Source organism: Thunnus albacares, chromosome 21, assembly GCF_914725855.1.
Source record: "Thunnus albacares chromosome 21, fThuAlb1.1, whole genome shotgun sequence".
Classification (NCBI taxonomy): Eukaryota; Metazoa; Chordata; class Actinopteri; order Scombriformes; family Scombridae; genus Thunnus; species Thunnus albacares.
The window spans coordinates 5,050,702-5,070,001 of record NC_058126.1 but is presented as its reverse complement, the minus strand read 5'-3'; the positions used below and the strand labels follow the sequence as shown (position 1 = coordinate 5,070,001).

General features: G+C 40.2%; 1 protein-coding gene across 2 annotated transcripts in view; it reads right to left on the bottom strand.

The window, feature by feature from the left end:
- The window catches only part of rnf152 (ring finger protein 152), a 57,983-nt gene extending 39,942 nt beyond the window's left edge, over positions 1 to 18,041 (bottom strand). The window contains exon 1 of one of the 2 annotated variants that reach the window (XM_044340204.1): positions 17,401 to 18,041. The gene's annotated coding sequence lies outside the window, so the exon portion shown is untranslated. The remainder of the gene's footprint in view (positions 1 to 17,400) is intronic. The other variant, XM_044340203.1, reaches the window with a different exon arrangement.
- Between the last annotated feature and the right edge of the window lie 1,259 nt (positions 18,042 to 19,300).

Here is a 19,300-nt window from a genome sequence, read left to right as displayed (position 1 = left end):
ATCTTGCTTGTGTGACGTAATTTGGAGCCAGAGTCTGCGCAGTAGAGTCGGACGCCTGATGGAGGCTTGAGAGCGGTTGTCACAGCTGTCAATCATGAAGTCAAACCCCCTTTCTATATTGTCAAATAACTAATTAAAAACAAACTTATAAGAAAAATGAGCACTTGGACAAACATCAGCATGATAAGAACGACCTGAAATGACAGACACCATCTTTGGGAAAAATTTATTTGACGTGTACTTTGATTCTTTAGTTCAGCTCATGACCCATCCACTAACATGAAGGGAGGGGGACTTCCACCAGGTGGCGATCCAGATGTTTTGGCTTCACTTCTGGGGAGCTATGACATCCATCTTTATATACAGTCTATTGTCCTAAGTGACATTTGCAAGTATGTTTACATGTTTAATGTGCTGCAGCTGAGCAGCTAATTGGCTATCTAGCAGCTAACTGACGTTAGCGGTGCACTTTTCCCCGGTGAATGTTTGTTTGGCGGCTCGTTCAACAAGCTAAGCTGCAGCACAAGACGTGTGTTCATGTTTGTAAGTTAGATAAGAAGGAGACTTTAGCATGGAAAGCTAATGTGGGTTGTTGTTCAGAGTCTGTGGCTCTTGTTGTGTAGCAGGATGCAATCAGGCTCAGTGTGACCGTCTGATCTGACTATGATAGAACGACACGTTATCGCTTTAGTCAAGATTTACTTTGCCATGTCACAATAAGGACATAATGGACTTTATTTGAAATAATGTAAAACTACCCCCTAGTTTTACATTATTTCAATTAAACACCATCATGAAATTTTAATATAAATTTCTCCCTTTTGGTGTCTGATTTTTTTCTCAAAGGAGAACACAAGACAACTGATTCACGGAGCGGATATATATGCTAAAGTAGACAAAAAAAAGACACTTTATTTCAGTTGGACTATATAAATAAATAGCAGTAGATTTATCTTTCACAGCCTCTCCACAATCATTAAGTATACCATATGCTGCTGGTGTTGATATTCCTTTTCTCATGATGTTTTCATGAAGAGTGGTTGTCACAGATTGTGTCATGTCCCCGTAATAAATAATGAAGGCATGTGCGAGCCGGCGAGGCAGACAGCCCCAGATGTTGGAATAAAAAGGAAAATGGGTCAGGTGTCTCGCTGATGCTAACCACACGGCTACATGACGAGTATTCGGAGAACGGATGATGACCATTTGTCAAAGCCCTTCATGCTTTAATCTATAAGCAAAACTGGTCACATGACAGCCATCAGTTCCACCTGAGGCGAGCTGTGCGTAAATTCAGAGCATGATGAGTCTATTGGCCGCAGTTTCATTAAAGGTCAAGAGGTCAGGTGCAGAGTTGTGTCACCTGTGTTGCGTTGTAAATGACTCCCAGGGGTCTTGGATATATCTCTGTCAATACATCATTCCCTGTGCAGGGGAGGTTATGTACTGTGGACCTTCACAGCTCAATGATGTTACACAGGCTCATCCATCTAAAATACCACACATCCATCACCCTCAGATGTGTATCCCCCCCCCCCTCCCAACTCCCCACCCCCCACCCCCCCCCACGGTCCAGGATCCCATTGGCATCTCATCAAAAGTGACACATAAAACCTCAACGAACGCCGTGGTGAAACGCTCCTCCAGCCAACATCAGACCATCATGCAAATCCTGATGTTCACAACGTGCGTCTCTCTCTCTCTCTCTCTCTCTGTCTGTCTCTCTCTCTCTTATCGTAAATCGACCATAAAACAATCCCGCTCGTCAATCATATCCGGATCATTTGACAAATCACGCACCGGGCCCCTGTCAAATTAAAGCTCCTTATTCGGGGTAATAACAACAATTATCACTGCAAAGTTAAAGAGTCTCTTCTCTCATAAAACCCAATTACACACGAGGTTTATGAACGAAAACAAGATTTATTAACGCCTCTAAAAAAAGACGGCTCGTACTACAGGCTTGTGGATTCACGATTAGTATTCTAACCATAACGAACATGACATGTATAGTGTCTATGATTTGTCTCGCTCTGTTAGCTTTCTTACACTACACTGACTGCCCATAAGTGTTACAAATACTACAGTAATTTTTTTTGTCTCAGTATCTCCCTGCATGGCTAAATAAATGTGCAACTCAGTCACGGTTAAGTCAAAAAATAAAAGACACGGCATGTTGCTGCGTGTACTCGATAAGAAGATAAAAATACAATCCAGGAAGTCCAGTTTAAATAAAATGAGTCATGAGTTGAAGACTTACACTGGCAAAGACAATGCATCTGATAAGCCTGCACGCTGGTTAATAATACTATGAGGCAGGATTTCATAACTCTGGGAAGTTAACACAGGGGCAATAATTTTCCGCTGCAACTCAATGATAGCAGGGTAAACAATAGACTTTGCACAATACTACACCAGTTATGTAACAAGGGCTGTCAAATACATTTAAATGCATTTTTTTCCATTTTGCATTAGCAAAGAGAAAAACAAATTGCTTAGTTTACTGAGAGCAACAGGGCATGTAATGGATAAGTGGTATTACAAGGCAGGTCCTGTTGCGTTTATATACTGATAATTTTGAATTTAAAAAACAGATCATTAATGACTGAACATTTAATTATTTGCCATGTTTAACTGGTGGTTTGAATTTCAAATAAAAAGTGACAGCCCTACTGTTACCCACCGCTGCTGGGATTGCATCGCGTTGCAGCAAAAGTTGAGTCGAGGTTAAAAATCGACGTTATTCTGTTGAAGCTCTCCGTCGCTGATCCGAGACGGTGTTCTCTTTGAAATGAATGAGGGAGGCCGCGTTTGATCAAAATCGACCGCAGTACTACACAATAGATCTTTATTCTGCTCAGAAAATGAAAGCAGCTCTGATCAAATGAGCAATTATCAACGATGTGTCCGTCCGGCTGATTGATCTGATTGCAGAATTCTCTGTAAACACCTATCAGGGAACATTTTACACTCAAAAAAGCACCAGAAATTCATTTCAAGTGTTTTTCTAGTATTCTGCCATTTAAGAACATTATTAGAAAATAAATGGATCGGCCAAGATTACTACATCAATACTAATTGATGCAGATTACAGAGTTTTCCACATGGATTCATCTGCATTTCTGAAATACTGACTGATTAATTTCTGGTGCTTATGTTCCCAAACTGTACTATAACTGACTAATAATAAAGCCCTTCTCGAGTGTGATCCCTGTGTGTTCCAGCAGAAGTCACTGTCACAAGACAGTCGGTGGATTTTCAGGTGTATTATTGTATAAAGATGCTATAAAAGCCCGGAGTACTGAGGTGTGATGGCACCTCGCAGGTCAGTCCTCGGGGGAGATGACCCAATGACGCATGTCTGACAGCAGACTGCAGGTGACTCACAGGAGCACAAACCTTCATCCTGAAGGCTGGAACATGTTTCATGTTCCGACCGACTCGTGTGCAGTCGTGCACACATCATCAACACACACGAACACACACACACAGTTATTTACTAATGACTGATCCTTTAATGGAGAAAGCACACACTTGAGCTCATACTATTTTACTTCTTCTGCATGGTATAAAATAGAATTTAGGTTGTGTAGTTGAAGAAATTAACCTCAAGTGTTTTCAGCAGCAACTGTTTAATGCACAATGATGAAATCATCCTTAATGTGCTGCTTGCAGTTGGTATTTCCACACTTCATACTGGTTTCATGAGGTCATTTATGTCATTGCACACTCAGGCAACAAAGCTAAAGCCTTTACCCAACATTTCATCTCACAATTAAGCATCAGCTGCTATTAGCATGTGCTGTACATCTAAGTAATAAACTGGACAAGAACAGAGCAGACTTGACATGTTATTGCAGGTTCACTCACTAAACACACTTTAGAGGAACCAAGCCATCATTGATTAATAGTCTGTTAACTGACTGGTTGATCTTGTTGTCGATTTTGATAAGCAAATAATTGATTCAGTCATTTTTCCAAACAAAACTATCAAACACTTGGTTTCCAGGTTCTTAAATGTGTTAAAGTGAGGATTTGCTGATTCTCTTTGATAGTAAGTGGGATGTTTTTTAAATTTTGGACCTTTGCATCATCATCTTGTGTTCTGGGCAATTATGATGAGCATTTTTGTCACCATTTACTGCCATTACATAGTCTGAACAATTAATATAATACAATAAATCAAGAAAATAACTGGCAAATTAAATGATAATGAAAAAATTACCAAAATACTTCCAGCCATAGCTGATCGACACAAAAATTGATTCATAATTTAATTTATCAAGCAAAACTGCCAAACATTCTGTGCTTCCAGCTTTTAAAATGTAAAGATTGAATATATTTGGGTTTTGGACTGTTGGTTGGACAAAACCAAGACGGATGTTTTTTTTGCATTTTCTAAACAATTAAATCAATAAACTGGAAAAACAATCCATAATCCACTGCATTTAGGGCATGATTGACATTTTTCATCATTTTCTGACATTTTAATCAATAATAAAGAAAAAAAAATTAATTCATAAAGACAAGAAGTTAGTTGCAGCTACTGTGCTTTACTGGCTACAAGTCAAATGTCTGTTATGAAAATGTTCAAAAAACAATCATCAACCAACCAATCAAACATCATTTTTGTCCAAACACCACCATATAACCTGTACATGAAGACATATAGACATTACAAAGATCCATCTATGCACAGACAACTAACTATACATCTAATAAGGCTACTGAAAGGTTCATTACACCCGATGAAGTCACTCTAAACTGGAGCCATAAATGTTGCCAACAGAGACTAACCTACTGGACCTCCAACAGACTTGGTTTGATGAGATTTCCCATCCTAAAAAAAATAATAATGTGCATAATGGCACTTGTTTTATGTGTAAACACAACATTCACAGACATCATCCAGCCTTTAGTCAGTGAGTATCATGTACAGAGTGAAACCACCGCTGCGGATCTGAGTTTTCTTTCTTCTCGTTGACTTAATGGATTGTGAAAGCAAGGTAAATGATTTTCCTCCGACAACAGAGGATGCATTAGCCTTCACCATTCGTCACCGTTTACAATCCATCCTGCAAAGTGAAATAACAGCATCTATCATAGGAGGAGACACCCAACAAAACAACAGGAACACCAGGGGGACGATGATTGATTCAAATTGGATCCTTTTCAGGAATCCCGGACCGGAGAAAGAAACGAGCCGAGCCAGATGCCACAGGTCCACGGCATCCCCCACCCCCCCTCATCCCCTCCCCCCCCACAAAAAAAAGCATTAAAAACTGTCATTGAGGATAGATGGACAAGCCAGCGGGTGTATCAATATGCCTGTGTGTATGCACGCTAGTCATTTTAGATAGAGCGGCTAAACAAATCGAGTGTCAGGCGACAGGAGAGAGAAGCCTGCTGCAGACAATCAAATCACTGGTAGCAGTAAACTAAAAACACAATGATAACTGCATGAAATAACACATCTACTGGATGTGTGCTATTCTCCAAATGCGTCTCAATTTGTGGGATAACCTTGGAGGTCTAACACCAAGAGTTCATTCCGTCATCTTCCCTCAATTGCCACTTTAAACCTCATCCGCTTCTCATCTCTTCTTCTCTCCTGTTTTTTTTTTGTTTTTTTTTTTTTTTTAAATGGCAAATTAAATTTACTCGCAGCAAACGCAGCCCTGTATTTCAGTCTGCACATTCACCCTCTCCTCCTGCTGAGGAGAAAATAAATCATCTATTTTTTTTTTTTTTTTTTTCTCTTTTACCCCCACTGGCGGATATGGAGACCTTAACTCATTACGGAAGGTCAAAGCTGGCACCCCATCAGTTGTCAGGAAGCTCTCAAAAAGAGCTTGAAATTGATTCATCATCAACAGCTCTCTCAGAGGGGGGATCATGTGACAAACATGATGAATAAAAATGCACAGATGCAGAGTGATGAGGAGAGGGAGGGATGGTGAAGGCCACAGCGGAGAGCTCATCACGAGATCTGAATATTCAGAGGCAGCTTTAGTCGATCTATGGTTTCAGAAACTGTTATTTTTTTTATCGAAAGAGAACAAAGTGCGTGTAATTGAAAAGCGCTGATCCAGATTTACATCATGCTACAAAATTATTGTCGATTCTAGTTGGACTTTAAATGTTATTAAAGGCTGCGTCACAATCAAATAACACTATTTATTGAACATAACCGACTCTTCTCGCTGACTGAAATGAACAATAAATGTCTGTAGGAGAAGGAGATATGGATGAAACACTGTCACTGTATATGTAATTTTAATATTGATATATACTGTGACAAGACATTGATGTCTGTTTTTGCTTAAATACATCACAAATTAAACCTACAATAACAGTAGCAACAAGTAGTGAACACAACTCAGACATATCATCATCTTTTAAGTTGATATGTTGAACTTGTTAGCAAACGGTTGCTTATTTCCACATCCAGCAGTTACGGAGCAACATTATCATTCATGTGGAGTCGTGTTTCTGTCCACCTGGTGAATCTAAGTCCAATATTCACTCTCTTTTAGCTCTGTTTTTACTCTCTACCAACTCCTGAGGGAAATATCTGGCTCTTTAGCTGCCAAAATGCTCCACTATGTTCACCAGCTAGTCTACAGCTAACTGTGTCTGTTTGCCGTTTGGTGCTGAGCAGGTAGTGTACAGTGGCTTTTTACAGCTTTTTCTCCAAAAACAGCTGCCTGCTGCGGCTAAAAACGATGCCATGAGAGCGCCGAGAAGTTGCAGGCGGACAGATAAACAATGAGCTGAAACTCAGACACTGTCATTTCATGCATTGCTGTTATAAGAAATATCAATTATAGCCACAAAATTTCAGCATCTCGAGGTGTATTGCACAGTATATTGTCACCACCCACCTCTAAATGCCTGTTTGGTAATCATCCACATGAATAATGATCTTTCTTGTCATACATAGTGATATGATACTGAATACTAATGTTGATGTTGTCTAAAATGATACAGAAACATTGTAGGCTCACATACAGAACATGCAAACTGCATATTTTACTACATATAAGATTCTGGATACCTTTAAGCAGCTGTATTTTGTTACAGAGAATTTTTCTGGTTCTTTATATGAACCAGACAATTACCAAGTCTAGACTATTCATGCAGCCTCAGAGACCCTCGGAGACCAAACACAGTCGTCTGTTGATACTGAATGTTAAATAGGAGCAGTAAACTGCTGCATGGATGAGAACCAGCGGTCTCGTGGGTCGCCGCTGGGATCGCTCTCTGCTGAGTGAAATTATTATTTGTTTTCTTAACTTCAGGTAGCGCAGCAGTAAACAAACTGTCCTTCTAATGGTTCTCACGTCTGTCTGAACAGGCGTCTCAGTGTTTCCTGTCACTTCCTGTTTTGGTTTTCTCTGCTTGTGCTAGACCTCGCCACTTCCCCCCTCTCTGAGCCTTATCTATTACATGAAAAAAGCAACTCGCGCTGCAGATAATGATTGTGAAATTAAAAAACACTGGATTAACGCAGTAAGAAGTGCACATTATCTTGTCTTGTTCCTTCAAGATTTCAACAGCAGGGGAGGACGTGTTGCAAAAGCCTTGATGTGCATTTGCTCGGGCGGAAGAGCTTGCAAAACAAAGCATTGCTGCATCAGGAGAGCAAGTTTACTGTATTTTATTATCCGTCCTTCCTCTTGCCTCAGAAAATCCCCTCACAACTAAAGCAGGCATCACACATTTTTCCATCCGAGCTGTGAAACTTCGGTCCTCCAATGACAAAAAAACAACCCAGTGGATGTCCGAGTAAACAAAGTGCATAAAAAAACACTGTCTAAAAAAGTCTGCTGCAAGGATATGAAGAAAACAAGACAACAGTTTGTGAGCTGTGGGCGCAGGAAAAAAAAAAAAACTGAATAAATATGGTAAAACTCCTCACACAAATTACCCAAGATCCCGTAAAGGCCACTTTCTCCCAACAGATGGGAACCAATTAGCCACCTGACTCCCAGAAAACACTTGGGCAGCCATGTGGAGCCAAGATGCAAATGAAGCAGAGGGAAAGGTGGAAGCGGACCTGCCAACGTCTTGGGAGAGGAGAAATTAATGAAGGAGACAGCGGAGGTGCAGTTTTGGAAATGGGAAGAGAATAAAGTGGGAAATGATGTATGGAGGGCTCGCGGAGTTGGACTGAAAGGTCCCTAAAGAGGTTACAGAAACAACGAGCGGGAGGGCGAAAATATCTGATGATGGAGAACGTCGTCTAATCCCGCAGGCGGTGAATCCTCCATCAGCCGACATCAACATCAGCGCAACATATTCAATTTGAGGCTAACATGGAATCATTGATCTAGTTAATGAACATCTTGTCATATTTATTTAACTGATGCAGTGACTAGACCAGAGGCTGCTAGAGCTGCACAACAACACAACTTTCAATCATGATTTTGAGGGTTAAACCCAGTCGTGCTCCTTAAAATTAGGCAGAATCAAGTTTATCCCAAACTCCATGGCGAATACTGTAGATGTTGAAATGTTAAACTTCAAAAACAAAGTTTCAAAACGAGCCTCGTTAGCTTGACTAGACACCAAAGGGTTGTAAGTGGTAGGGATTGCAGTTTGATATCATTTTAGCTAATCTGAATCATATCTGCTTATGTTCAGTCTTCAAAAATGGTAAATAACTAAAATGTAATGGGAACCCTACTGTGTATGTATGTATGTGTGATTTTTTGTGTAAAATGTCTGCATCATGGTAGAAAATAAACTATTATAACTTGCACAAAACATTTATTATCAGTCATAGATGTTAGCTGGCTACATTAACTGTCTTTAGTTATGACAGTCCCTTAAACTGTGATGTCAATAGTTACATCTTGGGGTGTATTTATGTAGTAACAACTAATCTATGTAGTGACTAGCTTGTTTTAATGTAGGGATACATAAATCTCCACTCTGTAAACACCTGTATAACTAAGCTAAGTTAGACCTTTACACACAACTAGTCATTTGTTTCTGGTGCGACTAGTTGTGGGGAGAATTTCAGTTCCTGTTTTGGCTCAAACTGAGGAATAAAGCAAATGTCTGTGCTTTACTTGATAGAAGCATCTGGTGAGAGACAATGGTAGCAGTATGGGATAACAGAAATAAGAAATGATGACAGCTTTGCAAGGGATCAAACATTTAGAATCATCCCCAAGCTTAAAAATAATCTGAAATATATTATTTTTTATACTACTTGACATAATTCAACTTATCTAAAAGCATGAAAATCACCAAAATTGGAGAAACACCATTATGAAAGCCTTTGAAAATGCAAAGAATGATCCAAAAAACCTGCATGGGAATCTAAAAAATGAGCTGCCTGTTTCAATTTTACACGGAATAAACCTTCAACCCTTTTCTGATGTCAGACTTAAGGCATCAGATTTCAAATGTCTCACATCCATCCAAAGTAAAAGAGAAAGAGAATAAAGGCTGGAATAAGATTCCAGGACAAGTTAAGCTCCGAAGAACGATTTCAAAGCTGTGAACGTGTCTAAAGCTTTGTGCCTCTGCAAACTCAAATGCAATGTTTACCTTCATTCCCTCTGACTGCTCACACAAGGCATCAGGCAGCTGTTAGATAAAGCCAAGTAAATATTGGTAGGTGTAGGTGATGTAAGACGACATATTCCCCAAGAGATTTAGTCGCACTGGCGGCAACAACTGAATTCTATTGGTTTGCATAATCTGGAGCTCGTCCAAGGTTTTCTAAAATTAGTATCAGACACGGATATTAAACGACAGTCTTTCTTGTTTGCTTCTGTTGGGGTTTTATTACGGGTTTGATAGCATTGCACAGGACCTTGTTTGAAGAGCTTTTACAGCATCATAACTTTAAACAGGTTGATTTGATGTATAGTACAAAATATCCCAAACTCCTCTACAATCTAATGCAATTCAAAACATTTGGACCCCAGCTTGCACAAAAAGTGAGGTATTCCACTGTGTTTCATTGCATATTTACTATCCATCCTATCAAAAGGCAGAAATCAGAATCTAGTTCGTTTTCCCCTTGGTGCAACTCGTTTGGGCAGACCAAAACAACCGTACCAAGACCCTTTGAGCAACTGGTCTCAAATGAATTCTGGAGTGGTTCATTTTCTGGTGGGAACATGATCAGACCTTCACCTTGCAGGTGTACTCTACAGGTTTGAGCTAAACGGCTCCCAAAGCCAGGTGTGATTTACATGCTGGGATGCACATGAGCAAAATCCACAGTTGCTAGTGAAACAAAGTATGTTGCATTTGGTTGGGGGACCTTCTTCCTGTGATTACGTTCCTGCTCCAGCTCCAGATACAACCAATTGATGCATTTTGGTTCCCTTGAATTTTCTTCCTACCAATTCAGACTCAAACAAAATAATTATAGGCTTGAAAACACCCTTTTACTACACTGATTAAAGTATATGGACACCCAAACATCTTATCCCAAAACCACGAGCATTAATCTGCTGCTGTAACAGGCTCCACTCTTCTGGTTTCAGGCTTTTCCTGCAGATTTTGGAACCTTGCCGCAGGGATTTACTCCCATTCAGCCACAAGAGCTTTAGTTAGGTCCAACACTGATGTTGGGCGATAAAGCCTGGCTCACGTTTGGAGCTCCAGTTCATCCCAAAGGTGTTGGATGGGATTGAGGTCAGGGCTCTGTGCAAGTCAGTCAAATTCTTCCGGAACAAACTTGGAAAACCATTACGGACATGGCTTGGTGCACATGTTGAAACAGGAAAGGGACAAAAGACCAGCACACTATAGTCTAAAATATAATTATATGCTGTAGCATTAAGATTCCCCTTCACTTGGACTATGGGACTAACCATTAATAACAGCCCAAGACCAAAATACACACTGTCCACATACTTTTGGTCATATAATCAGGGTTGGAAAGTCATCAGGAGTGAAAAAGCTGACAAAGATGTGAACCCCCTAGTGGTGTCTGGGGGGGATGCACCCCCAGGGAAGAAAATGCTTTACATATCCGCTTTAAAATATGGATTAACAGTCGATTTCAGCGTGAGGATATAAGGAAAAACTCACCCTAGAATTAATGTAATCTTACTGCTACAGAAGTAATGTAAGGGGGACATCGGTTCAGGGCACTTAAAAAAATAAATAAACAGCCAAGAGAGTGCAGAGCCGGGTCCAAAATTGTATTAAAGTGCATTGCATCCACTATGCAATAAAGTTCCAGGGTTTCCCACAGGATTTTGTTTTGCTCTTGTAAACAATTTTGTGCTCTTGTAAACAATTTTGTGCTCTAGTAAACAATTTAATCATAAACACATTGGGTGTATAGATATGAACGGTGATAACACAGAAAATATGACCAACTATTACAACTATTTTCTGACATTGTTTTGTGTTCATTACTTATTTTTGCTGAAAACAGGAGGACAAAAAATTACAGCTGCAATGATTAATCAATTAGTCAATTGACAGAAAGTCAATTGGCAACTATTTTGATAACCAAATAATCATTTTTTTAAGGAAAAATGCCAAAAATGTATTTGTTGCAGCTTCTAAAATATGAAGATTTTAAAGAGGTACTGCACACAAAAACATGTTTTTTGAGCTGTAAACTAAATTATATGACTGTACTGTGATGAAACACATCAATGCCGTTATTAATATTGACATTGACACCAAATTTATCAAAATCGACCTGTCATCTGCTGTTAAAATCACCCCGGAGAGGTTTGGCTAATGCTGACGTAGAGTTGATCGTTTGCGAGTTCTCTACGTCATGAAATTTATATAAATGGTAGAATGACACCGCCCGACTCCACCAGCCCCGAGCTCATTTTCAAATACATGCTGATTGATAGAGACAGTTTGTTTTAGCTTCAGGAGCTAACGGCAGCTAACAGTGGCGGTGGCCTGCTGGAGGGGGTTTCCACTGTCTGCGACTGTCTGTGGGAGGAAAAGCGGCTGAGAGCCACAAAAACATCAGAAATCCTCCTCACATCCTCTCCGGCTGTCTGTTCCTGCGGTTATCAGCTGGTAAAATCTTGTTTTAAAACGTTAACCTGCAGTGAGGAACTTTTACATATAAATGAAGCTCTTGCCAAACAAGTTCACACAATGCAGATTAAACCTATCACAGCCAGATAAATCTCTCCTTACTTCACAGTATACAGAGTTTTTAAATCTCATGTTGGGAAGTTCCAGCTTGAACGAGGATAAAATAATTGAATCATGTGGCTCTTCTAGACTTTCCAAATATTATCAGACCAAATGGATCAAATGGATACTGAAACAAGTCATTGCATGGGGGTTGTGTGCTGCTCACGGCAATTAATCCACCGTTTTACAGCTGCAACAGTAGCGATGGAGTACGTTAGAGTGCAGCCTATGACATAAGCACATGTTGATATGTTTTTGTAATTACTCTCACTGCCAGAAGGGGGAGACAAAAGTCCTGCACTCCAGCTTTAAATCGTGATGTAACCGGAGCTCCACTGCTGCGGTTGAACAGGTTCAGTAACAGCTCCAGTTACTCCGCGATTTAACGTTTTAAAAACAAGTTTTTAACCAGCTGATATCTGCAGGAACAGACAGCCGGAGAATTGAAGAGCTGCAGGGCGAGCCACGAGGAGGACTTCTGTTGTTATTGCGGCTGCCAGCTCTGACTTCTGGGTTGTTTAAATGTCGATGAACTGTTTGTCTTGCTCTCATTATTATTATTATTATTATGTCACTGAGCAACTCCTGCCTCACACAACCACGCTTTGCTGAAGTAACAGTGCAAAACACAACGTTAGAGATCTTTCATGTTATTATGAGAAGTATATTTTCGGTTATTTCAAATTAAACTGCCCCGTCCCCCCCGGCTATTTCAAAAAGTCATCAGATCTACACGAATCACACAAATTACATAATTTGGATTCAAAATGGCAATTTACACCAAGAGGTGACAATGTTTGCACCCCTGATAATGTGTCTTATCTCATTCTTATCTCATCCCTCCTGAGGGCTGTAAAGGCGGTGGAGCCTCTCCTAGCATGTGTTTGGGTAAATGTGGGGTCTATCATAGTAATACATCTTCAAAACAACAAAAATGGCTTCATCTTCCTGTAGGCATTCATGATATTTATCCACCTTAATGCATACAGTATATACTCCCCGGCTAATAAACAAAGTGCTTCATATATTTCCTGAGTCAATTATCTTATCTTGTTTCAACAACTTGCATTTGAATGACTGTGATAAGCGTTTTCTTGCCAGCTCCAGACCTTTGCTCCTTCTCATGTTGTTCTACGTTTGCCTTTGTATTAGTGAAATGCCTCAGCAGCTTTTAAACGACTGTATAAGCCCAAATCTATGAGAGGTTTAATAGAACATTTATTGTTTTTGTTTCGTTTATTTGTCTAAGTGAGAACAATGCCATTTGGACTCAAAGCTCTGAAAACGTGACTCGTCATCTAACATTAGGAGCAATCACAGAAAAGGTTTTAAAGGTAAAATCCAGCTTCCTCTTTGTGTACGCTTAATCTCGAGCTGTATAAACACACTAATAGCACAGTCAAATCCATCACGTTTCACTTAAAAGTGCAGGGTGCAATCAGATTTGTTTTGACTGCCCGCCCCTCACTGCCAAAAATCTCGAACCTGGCAGGTTGACAGGTTACCACTACTCCTTCCAATAAACAAGCGACTTATAAATTCATGTGCCTGTTGTTTAGAGGAATGGCTTAAAGTCAGACGGTGTGAACTTTAACAAATCGAAAACAAAAATGCAGCAACGTAAACTTTCCTACAATGGTTTGAGCCAAAGAATATAAACTGTAGATGTGAACTTGGCCAGACAGTGAAGGTTAGTTTAGAGAAAAGATTTTGTCTATCTATCTCTACATGGATGACTACACTGACTGAACTCTTATGTAGAGTAGAACTATTTGTCCTTCGTCGCCCAGTTTGACAAACTTGTTGTTCTTGTAACATGCGGACATGTTTGTACTTGCTACTACATTGTCTACTGATGAGTCAACAGCACTGATCCTTGTTCATTTATTGCACTTGGCAAACACTTATAAATACCATGTAAATATTCACATTACTTATGTAATTATCCACCAATGGATTAGAGATACTGGGAAAGGAACAAAAGTTCAAGTGACAACCTCCAACAAGTCACATTTGATATGGGGCTGCAATTAATTTTCATTACCAATTATTTTTCAGTTAACCACTTCTTCACTGTCCACTGTTTAATGAGCATCACAAACAAAGCTGAATAACCCCAACAGGAACCCAAAAACCCCCAAGCTTAATCACTAATACGCTTCAAATAAAGTGCTTGTCGGATCGTCAAACGGCGTCTGAAGACCCCTCCCTCCACACCTTTCCAACATTGAGATTGGGGTGGGATGGGCAGCGTCTGACAACTTTTGTAACTTTCCAAAAGCAACAATCATGACCAATTCATCCGACGATTGGGCCCAAGGACTGCTTACCGTTGCAAAGGCCACCAGAGTCCCGTTTGACCCAACACATGATTGTCAAACTTGTATCTTTTGATTTGTTAAATGAGTCAACATTAACGTGAGATGTTGTAAATTTGGTGGTACGGGCCCCTGCTGTCCAGAGGATCTGAATGTCTCTGAAGCTCTTTTTTCTACTACTTCACGTTGTTCTTTTTGTGTGAACACTCGAGTGCAACACCATGAATGCCTTTGAGAAGAGACCCTCCAAAAGTAGGCGCCATTATCCCCATTTGTACAACTTATCACGTCTAGCACCTCTCTATGACAGCATGTGTCCTTGAGTCTTGGCATTTGGAGCAGTTACAGTGTAAACTAGCTCTGCAACTAACCATTATTTTCATTATCGATTCATCTGTCTATTATTTTCTCATTTGATTGATTAGTTGTTTGGCCTATAAAATGTCAGAAAATGGTGAAAATGGTTTCCCAAAGCTTCTTTAGTCCCGACTAACAGTCCACAACTAAAAGATATTCAGTTTACTATCATAAAAGACAATGGAAACCAAAAAATGTAATTATTAATTAAAGATTAATCAATTATCCAAATCATTGGCGATTAATTTTCTGTCAACTGACTAATCCTTGCAGCTGTGGGATATACCCTTTTAACTTTAGACCTGGTTGAACTAGTTCAACGGAGGCATAGTGAACCTTTTACTGTGTCAATAAAGCACAATATCAACTGACATTGAGGTCAGTACTGCTTTATATAATCTAATCTTGAGGCTCCTCTCGCTGAAATGATTAGTTGATTGATCAATTAGTTGATTGACAGAAGAATAATCAGCGACTTTTTTGATAATGGGTGAATCATTCATCATTCTTAAAGCACAAAGGCCAAATATTCTGTTTCCAGCTTCTCAGTTATGAGGATTTGCTGCTATTTCTTGTATAATGTGATAATAAACTGAATATATTTGGGTTTTGTGCTGTTGGTCAGACAAAACAAGACACAACATTTTAGACTAAACAATTCAAAGGTTAATCAAGAAAGTAATTGGCAGATTAACTGATAATGAAAATAATTATTAGTTGCAGCCAGAGGGACCTTGATTGTTTCAGTTTTGTGTGCGGACGTCGCACATATACCTGAATTAATTCGAGTTTCATCAAAATACTGCACAGAAAACCAGACACCAGGTGTTTGTGCACACTGCACAGAGAGCGGAGGAACTCATTTTCGCCCCCAAGGCCTTCTAACCAGTTAATCCAGCAACGATCACAAGTCGCCTGAGCCCAAAGTGACATCTCCAAATTCCTTTGTTTTGTCCATACAGCACACAAAACCTGAAGGGTATTCAATTAACAACAATATGAAAAAGACAAAAGCAACAAATCCTCAAGTTTGAGAAGCATCAAATGTTTGGCATTTTGCTTCAGCTCTGTGTTGTGGTTTTCAGTAAACAGCATAAATGCAGTAAATAGCATAAAAGTCAATTACATTAAGCTTTTGTTCATGTTCTTTTACAGTCGATACCAGCTGAAGGCCACTGCAGTGACACAGGAAGTGAAACAGACAATAGGGGATGTGAGGTTGCCTCCTATACAGCTATAAGCACAATGTCGGCCATAAACGATGCACACTTTGATAAGAGTCATGTGTGTCATCATCAGTTTGAGACACAAAGAAAAAAACTGCAGGGAATTATTTTACAGGCGAGGAGGAAACAGCTCACAAAAGCAGTAAAGGTTTACTGCTCGCAGAACAAGAAATCAAACATGACATAAACTCTCATTCGAACACAGTAATCCTGCAGGCAATTAAGTTAGCAGGAGAATTAAGGAAGAGTTGACACATCCTAAATATTGGATGAAGTCCAGCACCAGCAAATCAGGCTTTATAAAAAAAAAAAAAAAAACAGCACGGGGGGGATTACAAGGAGGAAGACTTAGATACAAATGTAATGGGAAGTGAGGAAGGCATCATTCAGTCTTCATGCAGAAAATCCTGCTCATCTGACCCATTTTTTTTTTTTTTTTAAGCATTTCACAAAACTGAAACAAACAAGCGGCTGCATCAGGCTGTGCATAGACGGCCTGTGACACAGCTGGAGCACTCATCAATTCTACTCCTGCTCCTAAAAAACAGACTGGAGAGGGAAACAAGCCACTTATATTTCATTATCACCTTGCGGTTCCACTCCAGAGGTGGTCGAAAGTAAAGATCATTTTAATAAAAAACAGAATTTTTAACTTTCAATTCAGCACTGAACATGAAGATGGTGATGGGAGTGGGTGGCAGCAGGGTGTCACTAAACCACACACACACACACACACACACACACACAAAAAGCAATAATTCCTCTTTATGTGAATGCAGAGTCCATGCAGGAGAGAGATATAAAAAAAAAAGTTATTTGCTTTTTCTTTATCAGATCCAATCACTGTAACAATGGGTGAGAATGTCATTAGTGCAAACTGGCCAGACAGACTGTAGCTGTATGCTGAAGGTGCAGGAATCCGGATAACAACACAAAGGCGATAGTAAGACAATAGGAACATAGTATAAGGAAATGTTAAACCACAGAATGTGTGAGCTAGAGAGAATATGTGAGAATAAAACTCACGCATATCATCAAAAATACTATCAAAGTACAGATTGCACAGTGTTTTTTCTTCCATTACGCGCACCTGAATTAACGTTTTAATCAAGCATCTCGTGTTCAATGACTGGTCGAACACGCTGCACAACGCAAAAGTGAGCAGACAAAGCCAAACAAGAAAGGATGCTGCTCCCACCTTTCACACGGCAAAAACAAAGCGAACCCTCCCCTCGGAAATAACTTTGTTTCGTTTTTCCTCGCCGCTCCGAAGCGCCTTTTCAAGCCGGACTCCAAGACAATAAACCATTTTTTTTATATATATAAGGCAGAGAAGAGGAGAGACAGCTCACCTTTTGTTGGGTTCCTCTGTAGGGGTAACAGCGGCAGCCGTCCGTCCGTCTGTCTGCGGGTGTCTGCTCTCCTCCGCTCCTCTGTACATTTAAACGGGGCAGCAGCGGCGATTGCGAAATTGTTGACGCGCGCGCGCTTCGCCTTGTTTAGTGGGCGGCGTGGCTGTTTCACTGTTTTCTTCCTATGTTTCAAACCAGCGAAAAAACACCCGAGAAGCCCTCCCACTCCCTCCACTCGCGCGTTACTGGCTCAGCCTCCCTCTCTCTCTCTCTCTCGCTCTCTCTCTCTCAGAAAGCGGATACGCCCTCTTACTGTAAAAGAAAGAAAAAAAAACAAAAACATATGTACACATTACAGGCTTCAAGTCCTGCAGGTATTAACAAGCTCAGGTTTGCGGTGTGATGATGATGATGATGTCCGGAGGTAAGCAGCCCGAGCAGGCAGCCTGGAGTCCTGCTGCACCGCTGCGCTCCGGAGGCTTTGGAGGAGAAGACTGCACTGCAAAAAATGTCTATCCTGACAGTGAAGTGTCAACAGAGGCGCACACATGGGGGGCACAGGCTGGCCTTTATTTCTTTAAACATTTATTTAAAAAAAAAAATCTTTATTTAGCCAGGATGTGTAGCCCCAGTTGGACACCTTAATGCTTCATGTTTACCCAAATGAGATAGCAGAGACACAAATGACGCCGCCAAAGTCATGCCAACCTATGGTCTGAACCATAGGTTGGGAACCACTAGCAAGCTGAAACTAGCTCCGCCTGGACCAGCTACAACAGTATGTCTGCATGAGAATCAATAATCTAATATTGCCATATAAAATAATATATCAGTCACATGAGTAGGCCTATTTATACTTTTTATACTTATACTGATATTATACTTTCTATATTTTGCTGATAAAACTTACTTTTACTTCTATTGAAGACAATTTTGAATGCAAAAGTTGTACTTATAACAGAGTACTTTTACATCATTGTATTAATAGTTTTACTTAAGTAAAGGATGCTGCCTCTGGTTGACCCAGTTCCCCCTCTGGTCAGCCAGACTCACCATCTTTTCAGCCCAAATGCCTCCCAGTTGGACCAGATTCCCCTCTGTTGGGACGAGTTTCATCCCATTAAAGGCTCAGCTGCTGCTAAGTTGTGCCCCGAGCAAAAAGATCTTTTACTGCACCTTATAAAAATTCTTTGACTTCCCTCAGGGTTGACCCTGGCCTCAAGGGGTCCCTTCCTAATTCAACATCCACCCTTGAAAACCAGGTTCCATATGGGACTCTCTGAGGAGAGGTGGGGCCCTGGGCAGAGCGCCCACTCTACTCCGACTCCTAATGACTGCTAGGAGGTCATGTGAATTTGAGGGTGTGCTCTATTTTCTTTTAAGTAAAAATATATCAGACATACAGTACAGTGAAAAGTTTGGACACATGTTCTAGAGGATGGGAAGGTCTGACTGGTTTTATATATTTAGTCTTAGAAACCTCCCGTGACCCCGTCTGCATGTAGGCAGCAGGGAGAAGCAGCATTGCATCAGAGAGCGTCTGTTTGTTAATATGTTGTAGATCTCTTCAAATAATTCATGGATAAAGTTATAAAATAACTCACTATTCAAGTTTTGGTAGCAAAGTACTCCAACTGTAGCTGCAAATGATTTATTATGAAAGAATGCAAAAAAAATTATGAAACCACAAGATTATGCATGAAGTATTTTTGATCGTATTGGAATATTTTGTTCTGCTTACGCCCCTGAAATAATTACAACAAAAAAACTTGCTGAACCTACTGAATCGTGCAGACTTAAATCATTTTAAGTGAAATATGTCGCCTGTAGAATGAGATCAATACACTTATTTCCATTGCAGTCTGCTGTCCAGTGACAATATCTTGAAACAAGGCAGTGT